Source organism: Pristis pectinata, chromosome 18, assembly GCF_009764475.1.
Source record: "Pristis pectinata isolate sPriPec2 chromosome 18, sPriPec2.1.pri, whole genome shotgun sequence".
Classification (NCBI taxonomy): Eukaryota; Metazoa; Chordata; class Chondrichthyes; order Rhinopristiformes; family Pristidae; genus Pristis; species Pristis pectinata.
Window position 1 is genome coordinate 40,577,049 of NC_067422.1, and position 12,022 is coordinate 40,589,070.

Sequence of the window (12,022 nt, forward strand, 5' to 3'; positions counted from 1 at the left end):
TTTACAGTGTGAGGCATTAACAAGACCGAGGGCTCGAGACTATGAAGAGGCAGATGCTTACCTGCTTACTGGTAAGTAAAGTCTATTTGTTCCGATCGGATCCAAATGCTGCTTCCGAGCTGCCTTCAGCAGATTGTAATGGTGCGTGTGCAGGGGAGTGTTGCAAGATTCTGCACCTCACCTCTGCCCAGATAAAGGAGCACCAATCAGTGGTCTGTGGATCAATGAAAGACCCAGTCAACAACTGTAATGTAAAACGCCCCAGTCAGCATCAAAGTGGTCGGCTGCACCCACTGCCCTACTGATCTCTCCCCGGCTTAATCAACCAGCGAGGCACATAAATTCATAAATCTACTGAATTACTGCATGCTTCATGAGTAATAAACCAAATCTTATCACAAATACTATGGAACCCTTGATCCAGTAACTCTGCAGGCGTTGAGCCGCCTGCTGTGTTTCAGCAGAGGTGCGACCTGAGACACAGGACTTTCCAACATCTGAGACAGGAATGTTTCCGAGGCCGACCTGCCATCGCAGACCACCGGCAGATCTCTGCTGCTGGATTTGAGAGACATTCCACACTTCTCCCGCCGTTCCCAAACTTCCCGAATGCCTGCCACTGGGTGTGAACTTTGTGCCTTTGTACCAGACTGCCTCCATGAGAAGTCACCCTCCCCTGTGAGTGCTTTCCCAAAGGAAACGGTCCCAGCCTCTGATCAATCCTTCGAACTGTGGTTACTGGACAAAGTTCCAAGGAGCAGTAAAACAAAGGCAAAATTCAATCAGCAGCCCGGATTTGTTCAGTCCCAAATTTAGCTAATCAGATGGTTTGAAGGGTCTCCGAGCATGGTGAACAGGAGGGTTAATGAGGGCAGCACAGCTGAGGCACTCTGGATTTTAGTACGGCGTTTGACAGGCCCCTCATCTTATTTGATGAGCTAACGGTGAAGGTTATCGTAGGGAACAGAGGTGTTATCTACGTGAATTTTCAGAAGGTGCTGGATAAAGTCCGTCACAAAATACACGACAGGGTATGAAAGATTCACCAGGACAGATGCAGGACAAGGGACTGCAGTCCAGGGTAAGACTGCAGACGTGGTGTTTGGAGCAAAGAAGGGTGAGAAGAGCTTTTGTAGAGCTGGATGAGATCATGGCAGGTTTAGACCAGAGAAACTCTTCCATCAGTGAGGGAAACTCTTCCATCACAGTGGGGGAAACTTTCATCAGTGAGGGGAACTTCCATCAGTGAGAGAAACTCTTCCATCAGTGAGGGAAACTCTTCCATCAGTGGGGGAAATTCTTCCATCACAGTGAGGGGAACTTTCATCAGTGAGCGGAACTTCCATCAGAGAGGGAAACTCTTCCATCAGTGAGGGAAACTCTTCAATCAGTGAGGGAAATTCTTCTATCAGTGAGGGAAGCTCTTCCTTCAGTGAGGAGAACTTCCAACATAGAACCGTAGAACACTACAGCACAGAAAACAAGCCATATGGCCCTTCTAGTCTGTGCCGAAACTTTATTCTGCAAGTGTCATTTACCTGCACCCAGTCCATAACCCTCCAGACCTCTCCCGTCCATGTATCTATCCAATTTATTCTTAAAGCTTAAGAGTGAGCCCGCATTTACCACGTCAGATGGCAGCCCGTTCCACACTCCCACCCATTTTTCAGTGAAGAAGTTCCCCCTACACCTTTCCCCTTTCACCCTAAAGCCATGTCCTCTCGTACTTATCTCTTCTAATCTAGGTAGAAAGAGCCTACTCGCATTAACTCTGTCTATACACCTCATAATTTTGTAAACCTTTATCAAATCTCCCCTCATTCTTCTACGCTCCAAGGAATAAAGTCCTAACCTGTTCAGTCTTTCCCTGTAACTCAACTCCTGAAGACCCGGCAACATTCTAGTAAATCTCCTCTGCACTCTTTCAATCTTACTGACATCCTTCCTATAGTTAGGTGACCAGAACTGCACACAATACTCCAAATTTGGCCTCACCAATGTCTTATACAACCTCACCATAACATCCCAACTCCTATACTCAATACTTTGATTTATAAATGCCAGGATGCCAAAAGCCTTCTTTACAACCCTGTCTACCTGTGACGCCACTTTCAGGGAATTATGTATCTGAACTCCCAGATCTCCTTGTTCCTCCGCACTCCTCAGTGCCCTACCATTTACTGTGTATGTCCTACCTTGATTTGTCCTTCCAAAATGCAGCACCTCACACTTGTCTGCATTAAATTCCAGCTGCCATTTTCTGGTCCATTCTTCCAGTTGGTTCCGATCCCTCTACAAGCTTTGAAAGCCTTCCTCGCTGTTCACTGCACCTCCAATCTTAGTGTCATCAGCAAACTTGCTGATCCAATTTACCACATTATCATCTAGATCATTGATATAGACAACAAACAACAATGGCCCCAGCACAGATCCCTGAGGCACACCACTAGTCACAGGCCTCCAGTCTGAGAAACAATCATCCACTACCACTCTCTGTCTTCTCCCACACAGCCAATTTCGAATCCAGTTTACAACCTTTCCATGGATACCTAGTGACTGAACCTTCTGAACTAACCTCCCATGTGGGACCTTGTCAAAGGCCTTACTAAAGTCCATGTAGACAACATCCACAGCCTTTCCTTCATCTACTTTCTTGGTAACCTTCTCGAAAAACTCTACAAGATTCATTAAACACAATCTACCACACACAAAGCCATGCTGACTATCCTTAATCAGCACTTGGCTGTCCAAATACTTGTCTATCCAATCTCTCAGAACCCCTTCCAATAATTTACCTAATACTGATGTCAGGCTCACCGGCCTGTAAAATTACCTGGTTTACTTTTAGATCCTTTTTTAAACAACAGAACAACATGAGCTACCCTCCAGTCCTCTGGCACTGCATCTGTGGCTAAGGACATTTTAAATATATCTGCCCAGGGCCCCTGCAATTTCTACACTAGTCTCTCTCAAGGTCCGAGGAAATATCTTGTCAGGCCCAGGGGATTTATCTACCTTTATTCACTGTAAGGCAGCAAGAACCTCCTCCTCTTTAATCTCTGTATGTTCCATGACACTATTGCTTGTTTCCCTTCCTTCCATATCCACTGTGCTAGTTTCCTGAGTAAATACTGATGCAAAAAAACTGTTCAAGATCTCCCCCTCATACAGACCAATTTCGCTACTTAATGTGGATGTTAAAATTTTATCTAAAGTTCTAGCTCGTAGATTAGAAATTATTTTACCTACAATTATATCCGATGATCAGACTGGTTTTATTAAAAATCGATGTTCTCATTTTTATATTTGTCATTTATTGAATATTATCTATTCTCCATCTAATGAAATATCGGAATGTGTGATATCTCTGGATGCTGAGAAGGCCTTTGATCGGATTGAATGGAATTACTTATTTAAAACTTTAGAGAAATTTAACTTTGGGCCCAATTTTATCCAATGGATTAAATTACTTTATTTATCCCCTTCTGCTCGAGTTCTTACTAATTTTCAAAATTCTAAATCTTTTAAACTGCAACGTGGAACCAGACAGGGGTGTCCTTTGAGCCCTTTGCTCTTTGATTTGGCCTTAGAACCTTTAGCTATTTCTCTCCGAGAATCTAGAGATATCGTTGGTATCTCCAGAAGAGGTATTAACCATAAAGTTTCTCTATATGCTGATGATTTACTACTCTTTATATCTAATGTTGAAGCCTCCTTACCTCCTGTGCTTTCTTTACTTTCTCGCTTTAGTCATTTTTCAGGCTACAAATTGAACTTATACAGGAGTGAACTTTTTCCTCTGAATAACTTGGTACCATTTGATATTAACATTCCTTTTAAAATTGTAAGAAATCATTTTACCTATCTGGGGGTGTCAATTACTAAAAATTATAGGCATTTATTGAAAGAAAATTTTTTCACCTCACTGCACTTTGTGAAAAGGGTTTTATCAAGTTGGTCTCCCCTTTCTATTTCATTGATTGGCCGAATTAATGTTATTAAATTAATATTTTACCTAAATTTATATATCTATTTCAGGCTTTACCTGTTTTTATTCCTAAATCCTTCTTTGGCTCTCTTGATTCAATCATATCTTCTTACATATGGAATAATAAACATCCCAGATTAAATAAAGTTCACCTTCAGAAGGTTAAAAAGAATGGAGGTTTAGCCTTACCTAATTTTAGATTTTATTACTGGGCAGTCAATATACAAAATCTTACGTTGTGGTTACATTACATTAATCAAGAGGCTTGTCCAATATGGGTCTCTTCGGAAATTAATTCTGTTAAAAAATTTCTATTATCTCTTTGATTAGTTCTTCACTTCCAATATCATTAAGTAAACTAACAGATAATTTAGTAGTTAAACATGCCTTGAGGATTTGGTTACAATTTAGAAAATATTTTGGTTTATTGAGTTTTTCTTTGTCCAGTCCCATTTTCTCTAATTACTTTTTTAAACCTTCTATGACTGATGTAGTTTTTAAAGAGTGGGACAAATTAGGCATTACTTGTTTTCAGGATCTGTTTGTTGGAGGAAATCTTGCTTCGTTTGAACAATTGTCTACGAAGTATAATTTACCAAAAACTCATTTTTTAAGATATTTACAAATTAGAGATTTTCTTCGAATCTCAATTACATTCTTTTCCTTTGAGTCCTGATAAGAATTTATTAAATGTAATTTTTAATTTGTAACCTTTTCAGGATGGCTCAATATCTAATATTTATGACAGATTACTAGGAATGAGTAAGGTGCCACTAGATAAAATTAAAAACGCTTGGGAACAAGATTTGCAGATGTTAATTTCCGAGCAACCTTGGAATGAAATTTTTAAATTGGTCAATACTTCATCATTATGTGCTCGTCACTCTCTCCTTCAATTTAAAGTGGTCCATAGAGCTCACTTGCCTAAAGATAAACTATCCCGTTTTTATTCTGATACATCTCCTTACCGTGACAAATACAATAATGGAGTGGCTTCCTTAATTCACATGTTTTGGACATGTCAGAGTCTTAAAAAATATTGGACAGAGGTCTTTCATACTTTTTCTGTACTTTTCAAAATAAAATTTAAACTTAATCCTTTGACTGCATTATTTGGGATCATTGGAGAAAAAGATATAACTTTGAAGGCTTCTGATTTACACATTCTGGCTTTTATTTCTCTTATAGCCAGGAGAGCTGTGTTGCTTAAATGGAAGGAAGTTACTCTGCCTGCTCATGCTCAGTGGTTACAGGATGTTATGTCATACCTGAATCTAGAGAAGATTCGCTGTTCAGTTTTTGAACCCAACCTAGACTTTCAAACCCTGTGGGGACCCTTTTTGAACTATTTTCAAAATCTCTGATTTGGGGACCAAAACGTAGATATTGGCTGACACGGTTACATTTTTAAAGGTTTTTCCTTGCTGTTTTTTCCATCTAACAGCTTCGGGTTTTGGTAGTGGGTGTAGATTTTTTTACATAATAAAATATTTCAATGTTTTTTTCCTTTATTAACTAACCACTATATGTGATTATTGATTTAGAGTATTGTAATCCAAGTATGATTTAACACAACATATTCAGTAGTATTTTTACTCTCTTTCTTGATGCATGTACTCTGTATTTTTTTCATGGATTCAATAAAAATATTGTAAAGAAAAGATCTTCCCCCATCTCCTGAGGCTCCACACATAGACGACCACCCTGATCTTCCAGGGGACCAATTTTGCCCCTTACTATCCTTTTACTCTTGATATACTTGTAGAAACCCTTCGGGTTTACCTTCACATTATCTGCCAGAGCAACCTCACGTCTTCTTTTTGCCTTCCTGATTTCCTATTTTAGTATTTTCTTATATTTTCTGTACTCTTCAAGTACCTCATTTGTTCCTAGTTGCCTATACCTGCTATACACCTCTCTCTTTTTCTTAACTAGATCGCCGATATCCCTTGAAAACCAAGGTTCCCTATGCTTGTTAACTTTGCCTTTAATCCTGGCAGGAACATGCAACTCTGCACTCTCAAAATTTCACCTTTGAAGGCCTTCCACTTACTGAGCACATCCTTGCCAGAAGACAACTTATCCCAATCCACTCTTCCTAGACCCTTTCTCATTTCCATAAGATTGACCTTTCTCCAATTTAGAACCTCAACTCGAGGACCAGACCTGTCTTTATCCATAATTAACTTGAAACTAATGACATTATGGTCACTGGACCCAAAATACTCACCTGCACATACTTCTGTCACCTGACCTGTCTGGTTCCCTAATAGGAGATCAAGTATTGCATTCTCTCTTGTTGGTACCTCTATATATTGATTTAGAAAACTTTCCTGAACACATTTGACAAATTCCAAGCCATGCAGCCCTTTCACAGTGTGGGAGTCCCAGTCAATATGTGAAAAGTTAAAATCCCCTACTATTACAACTTTATGTTTCTTTTATTGGTCTGCTATCTCACTACAGATTTGTTCCTCCAATTCTCTCTGACTATTGGGTGGTCTATAATACAACCCTATTAGTGTGGCCACACCTTTCCTGTTCCTCAGCTCCACCCATATGGCGTCTGTAGACGAGCCCTCCGGGCTGTCCTGTCTACGCACAGCTGTGATCTGTTCCCTGACCAGTAACGCCACTCCTCCCCCCGTCATCCCTCCCCCTCTATCACGTCCGAAACAACGGAAGCCCGGAACATTAAGCTGCCAGTCCTGCCCCTCCTGCAACCAAATCTCACTAATAGTAATAATGTCGTAATCCCACGTGCCAATCCACGCCCTAAGCTCATCTGCCTTACCTACAATACTCCTTGCATTGAAATAGATGCACCTGAGAACATTTCTATCATGTACAAACCTTTGATTTCTGTCGATACCTGCAGATCTCGCATGACCTTCTTCCTCCTCCTTCTCACTATCTGCTCTAACACTCTGGTTCCCCTCCCCCTGCAAATCTAGTTCAGGTGTAAACCGTCCCGTTGGAACAGGTGCCATCTTCCCTGGAACAAAACCCAATTGTCCAGAAACCTGAAGCCCTCCCTCGCCATGTATTTAGCTACATGATCCTCCTATTTCTAGCCTCACTAGCACGTGGCACGGGTAGCAATCCTGAGATTGCAACCTTGGAGGTCCTGTCCTTCAACTTTGCACCTATTTCCCTAAACTCTCTTTGCAGGACCATGACATCTGGCTGCTTACCCTCCCTCCTGAGAATATCAAGAACTCGATCTGAGATATCACAGACCCTGGCACCAGGGAGGCAACAGACCATCCGGGATTCTTGATCTCTCCCACAGAACCTCCTATCTGTCCCCCTAACTATCGAATCCCCTATCACTACTGATCTCCTCTTTACCCTCCCTCCTATCTGTGCTGAGGGTCCCGTCTCGGTGCCAGTGATGTGACCACTGCAACTTGTCCCTGGTAGGTCATCCCCACCAGCAGTATCCAGAACGGTATACTTATTGTTGATGGGAACGGCCACAGGGGTGCACTGCTCCTTCTGTCTAATCCCCTTCCCTTTCCTGACAGTCACTCAGCAACCTGCTTCATGACTTTTAGGGGTGTTTATCTCCCTGAAACTCCTGTCTATTTCCGCCTCTGCCTCACAATGATCCGAAGTTCATCCAGCTCCAGTTCTCTAACGCGGTTTGTCAGGATCTGCAGCTGGATGCACCTTTTACAGGTATAGTCATCAGGGCAAGTGTGCTGTCACTGACTTCCCACATACTGCCCTAACTGCTGCCTTCATTACTTACTCCTAAGTTAATTAAATTAATTAAAGGAACTTACCCAGCCTTACCTCCTGAGAGCAAGCGCATCCTTAGCCTCTGCTTGCCGAAGCCTCTCAAGTTCAGTGAGAGAAACTCATCCATCAGTGGGGGAAACTCTTCCAGCAGTAAGGGAAACTCTTCCATCAGTCAGAGAAACTCTTCCATCAGAGAGGGGAGCTCTTCCATCAGTGAGAGAAACTCTTCCATCAGAGAGGGGAACTCTTCCTTCAGTGAGGGGAACTCTTCCATCAGTGAGAGAAACTCATCCATCAGTGAGAGAAACCCTTCCATCAGTGAGGGGAACTCTTCCATCAGTGAGAGAAACTCTTCCATCAGTGAGAGAAACTCTTCCATCAGAGAGGGAAGCTCTTCCATCAGAGAGGGAAACTCTTCCATCAGTGGGGGAATCTCTTGCATCAGTGAGGGGAACATTTCCATCAGTGAGAGAAACTCTTACATCAGTGAGGGAATCTCTTGCATCAGTGAGGGGAACTCTTCCATCAGTGAGAGAAACTCTTCCATCAGTGAGAGAAACTCTTCCATCAGAGAGGGAAGCTCTTCCATCAGTGAGGGAAACTCTTCTATCAGTGAGGGAAGCTCTTCCATCAGAGAGGGAAACTCTTCCATCAGTGGGGGAATCTCTTGCATCAGTGAGGGGAACACTTCCATCAGTGAGAGAAACTCTTACATCAGTGAGGGGAACTCTTCCATCAATGAGGAAAATTCCATCAATGAGGGGAACTCTTCCGTCAGTGAGAGAAACTCTTCCATCAGTGAGGGGAACTCTTCCATCAGTATGAGAAACTCTTCCATCAGTGAGGGTGATCATCTTGTGATCAGAGTGAGTGGGTGGTGTTGCTTAAATGGGCCACAGGGAGCTGGGTGACTGGAAGGAGGATGTCCCAAGTACCTCTGGGCATCGAGAGGAGGAGAAGGAGGTTGACAAATGGCAGCAAGGTGAGCTGTGCAAGTATTGGTGAGGGAGGATCTGTGGACTGCAGTAACACATCAGGGGTGATTTCATGGTCCTGGGGGAGGGTGGGACAATTCTGAGAGCTGGCCTGGATTTGAAGGGGTGATTGGCCTCAATGTTGTAAAGGAAATATTAGAAATTCTGTTTTTGGTTCATCCTCCCTGGAGTGAGGGATGACTGACGGACGGATGACTGGAGGGACCGGAAAAGTTGACCCCCTGCTTTTCTCCACGGATGCTGCCTGGCCTGCTGAGTTCCTCCAGCATCATCGTGTTTTTCATCTTGATTCCAGCATCTCCTGTCCTTTGTTTCTCATTGTGTTGTACACCTCTGCCAGGACCTCTGACACTCCATTGAAAACACACCTCATCAATCCATAACTGGAAATGGACATCAGTGCTGGGACCTCTGCTGTTTGTGATGGATGTCAATGTCCATGGGGGGGGGGGGGTTCACAGGCTCGCAGGTGACACAAAGCTTCGTGGTGTTGTGGACGGTGTAGGAGATCGCCAAAGGATTCAGTGGGATACGGATCAGTTGCAGATATGGGCAGAGAAGTGGCAGATGGAGCTTAATCCTGGCAAGTGTGAGGTGTTGCACTTTGGGAGATCAAATGTAAAGGGACAGGACACAGTTAATGGCAGGACCCTTAACAGTGTTGAAGTACAGGGGGGTCTTGGGGTCCAAGTCCATAGCTCCCTGAAAGTGGCTGAACAGGTTTATAGGGTGGAAAGAAAAAGGTATGGCATGCTTGTCTTCGTTGCTTGGGGCATAGAGTCTAAGAGTCAGGAAGTCATGCTGCAGCTATATAAAACTTTAGTCAAACCGCACTTGGAGTATTGTGTACGGTCCTGGTCACCCCATTACAGGAAGGGTGTGGATACTGTGTAGAGGGTGCAGAAGAGGTTCACCAGGATGCTGCCTGGTTTAGAGGGTATGTGCTATAAGGAGAACCATAGAACCATACAGCACAAAACAGGCCCTTCGGCCCACCGTGTCGTGCCGTCCATCAGACCACCCTCACACTACCTAACCCCTTCCTCCCGCATATCCCTCTATCTCACATTCCTCCATATGCCTATCCAACAAGCTCTTGAACCTGTTCAATGTATCTGCCTCCACCACCACCCCAGGCAGTGCATTCCATGCACCAACCACTCTTTGGGTGAAAAACCTCCCTCTGACATCTCCCTTGAACCTCCCACCCATAACCTTAAAGCCATGACCTCTCGTCTTGAGCATTGGTGCCCTGGGAAGGAGGCGCTGACTGTCTACTCTATCTATTCCTCTCAATATTTTATATACCTCTATCATGTCTCCTCTCATCCTCCTCCTTTCCAGTGAATAAAGCCCTAGCACCTTAAGCATCTCCTCGTATTCAATACCCTCCAATCCAGGCAGCATCCTGGTAAATCTCCTCTGCACCCTCTCCAATGCCTCCACATCCTTCCTATAATGAGGCGACCAGAACTGAACACAGTACTCTAAATGTGGCCTAACTAGAGTTTTGTAAAGCTGCATCATAACCTCGCGGCTCTTAAACTCAATCCCACGACTTATGAAAGCCAACATCCCATTGGCCTTCTTAACTGCTCTTTCCACCTGTGAGGCAACTTTCAATGAACTGTGAATATGAACCCCCAGATCCCTCTGCTCCTCCACACTGCCAAGTACCTTGCCGTTTACCCTGTACTCTGCCCTGGAGTTTGTCCTTCCAAAGTGTACCACCTCACACTTCTCCGGATTGAACTCCATCTGCCACTTGTCAGCCCAGCTCTGCATCCTATCAATATCCCTCTGTAAGCTCCAACAGCCCTCCACACTATCCACAACACCGCCTATTTTAGTGTTGTCCACAAACTTACTAACCCAGCCCTCCACCCCCTCATCTAAGTCATCTATAAGTATCACAAAAAGTAGAGGTCTCAGAACCGATCCCTGCGGGACACCACTAGTCACAGCCCTCCAATCCGAGGGCACTCCTTCCACCACAACCCTCTGCTTTCTACATGCAAGCCAATTCCTAATCCACACAGCCAAGCTTCCTTGGATCCCTTGGCCTCTGACCTTCTGAAGAAGCCTACCATGAGGAACCTTATCAAATGCCTTACTAAAATCCATGTAAACCACATCCACCACACTGCCCTCATCAATCTTCCTGGTCACCTCCTCAAAGAACTCTATCAGGCTTGTGAGGCAAGATCTTCCCTTCACAAAGCCATGCTGGCTGTCCCTAATCAGTCCATGATTCTCTAGGTGTTCATAAATCCTATCCCTTAGAATCCTTTCTAACAGCTTACCCACCACAGACGTGAGACTCACTGGTCTATAATTCCCTGGCCTGTCCCTATTACACCCCCATAGACAACGAGGACTCAAAGATCCTTACCAGCGGTTCAGCAATCTCCTCCCTAGCCTCTCGAAGCAGCCTGGGGAAAATCCCGTCAGGCCCCGGAGATTTATCTGTCTTAATATTATTTAACAACTTCAACACATCCTCCCTCTTGATATCAACAACCTCGAGAACATTACCCCTACCAGCACTCCCTTCCGCATCATCAAGACCCCTCTCCCTGGTGAATACCGAAGAGAAGTACTCATTCAGAACTTCTCCCACTTCCGCCGCCTCCAGACAAATTCTCCCACCTTTGTCCTTAATTGGACCTACCTTCACCCTAGCCATCCTCCTACCCTTCACATACTTGAAAAAGGCCTTGGGATTTTCCTTAACCCTACTAGCCAAAGCCTTTTCATGTCCCCTTCTAGCTCTCCTCAGCCCTTTCTTAAGTTCCTTCCTTGCTACCCTATATTCCTCACGGGCCCTGTCTGAACCTTGCTGCTTATACCTCACGTATGTTACCTTCTTCTCCCTAACAAGTCGTTCCACCTCTCTCGTCACCCACGGTTCCTTCACCCTGCCATTCCTTCTCTGCCTCACCGGGACATATTTATCCCTAACATCCTGCATAAGATCCCTGAATATCGACCACATCCCCATGGTACATTTTCCTTCAAAAAGGACATCCCAATTTACACTCCCAAGTTCTCTCCTTATAGCCTCGTAGTTAGCCCTTCCCCAATTGAAAAACCTCTTGTCCTCTCTGCACCTGTCCCTGTCCATGACAATTTTAAAGGTTATGGAGCAATGGTCACTGTCCCCCAAATGCTCACCCACCAATAGATCCTTCACCCGTCCCAGTTCATTTCCTAAAACTAGATCTAATATGGCATTCCCTCTAGTCGGCCTGTCAACATACTGCATCAGGAATCCCTCCTGGACACATTTAACAAA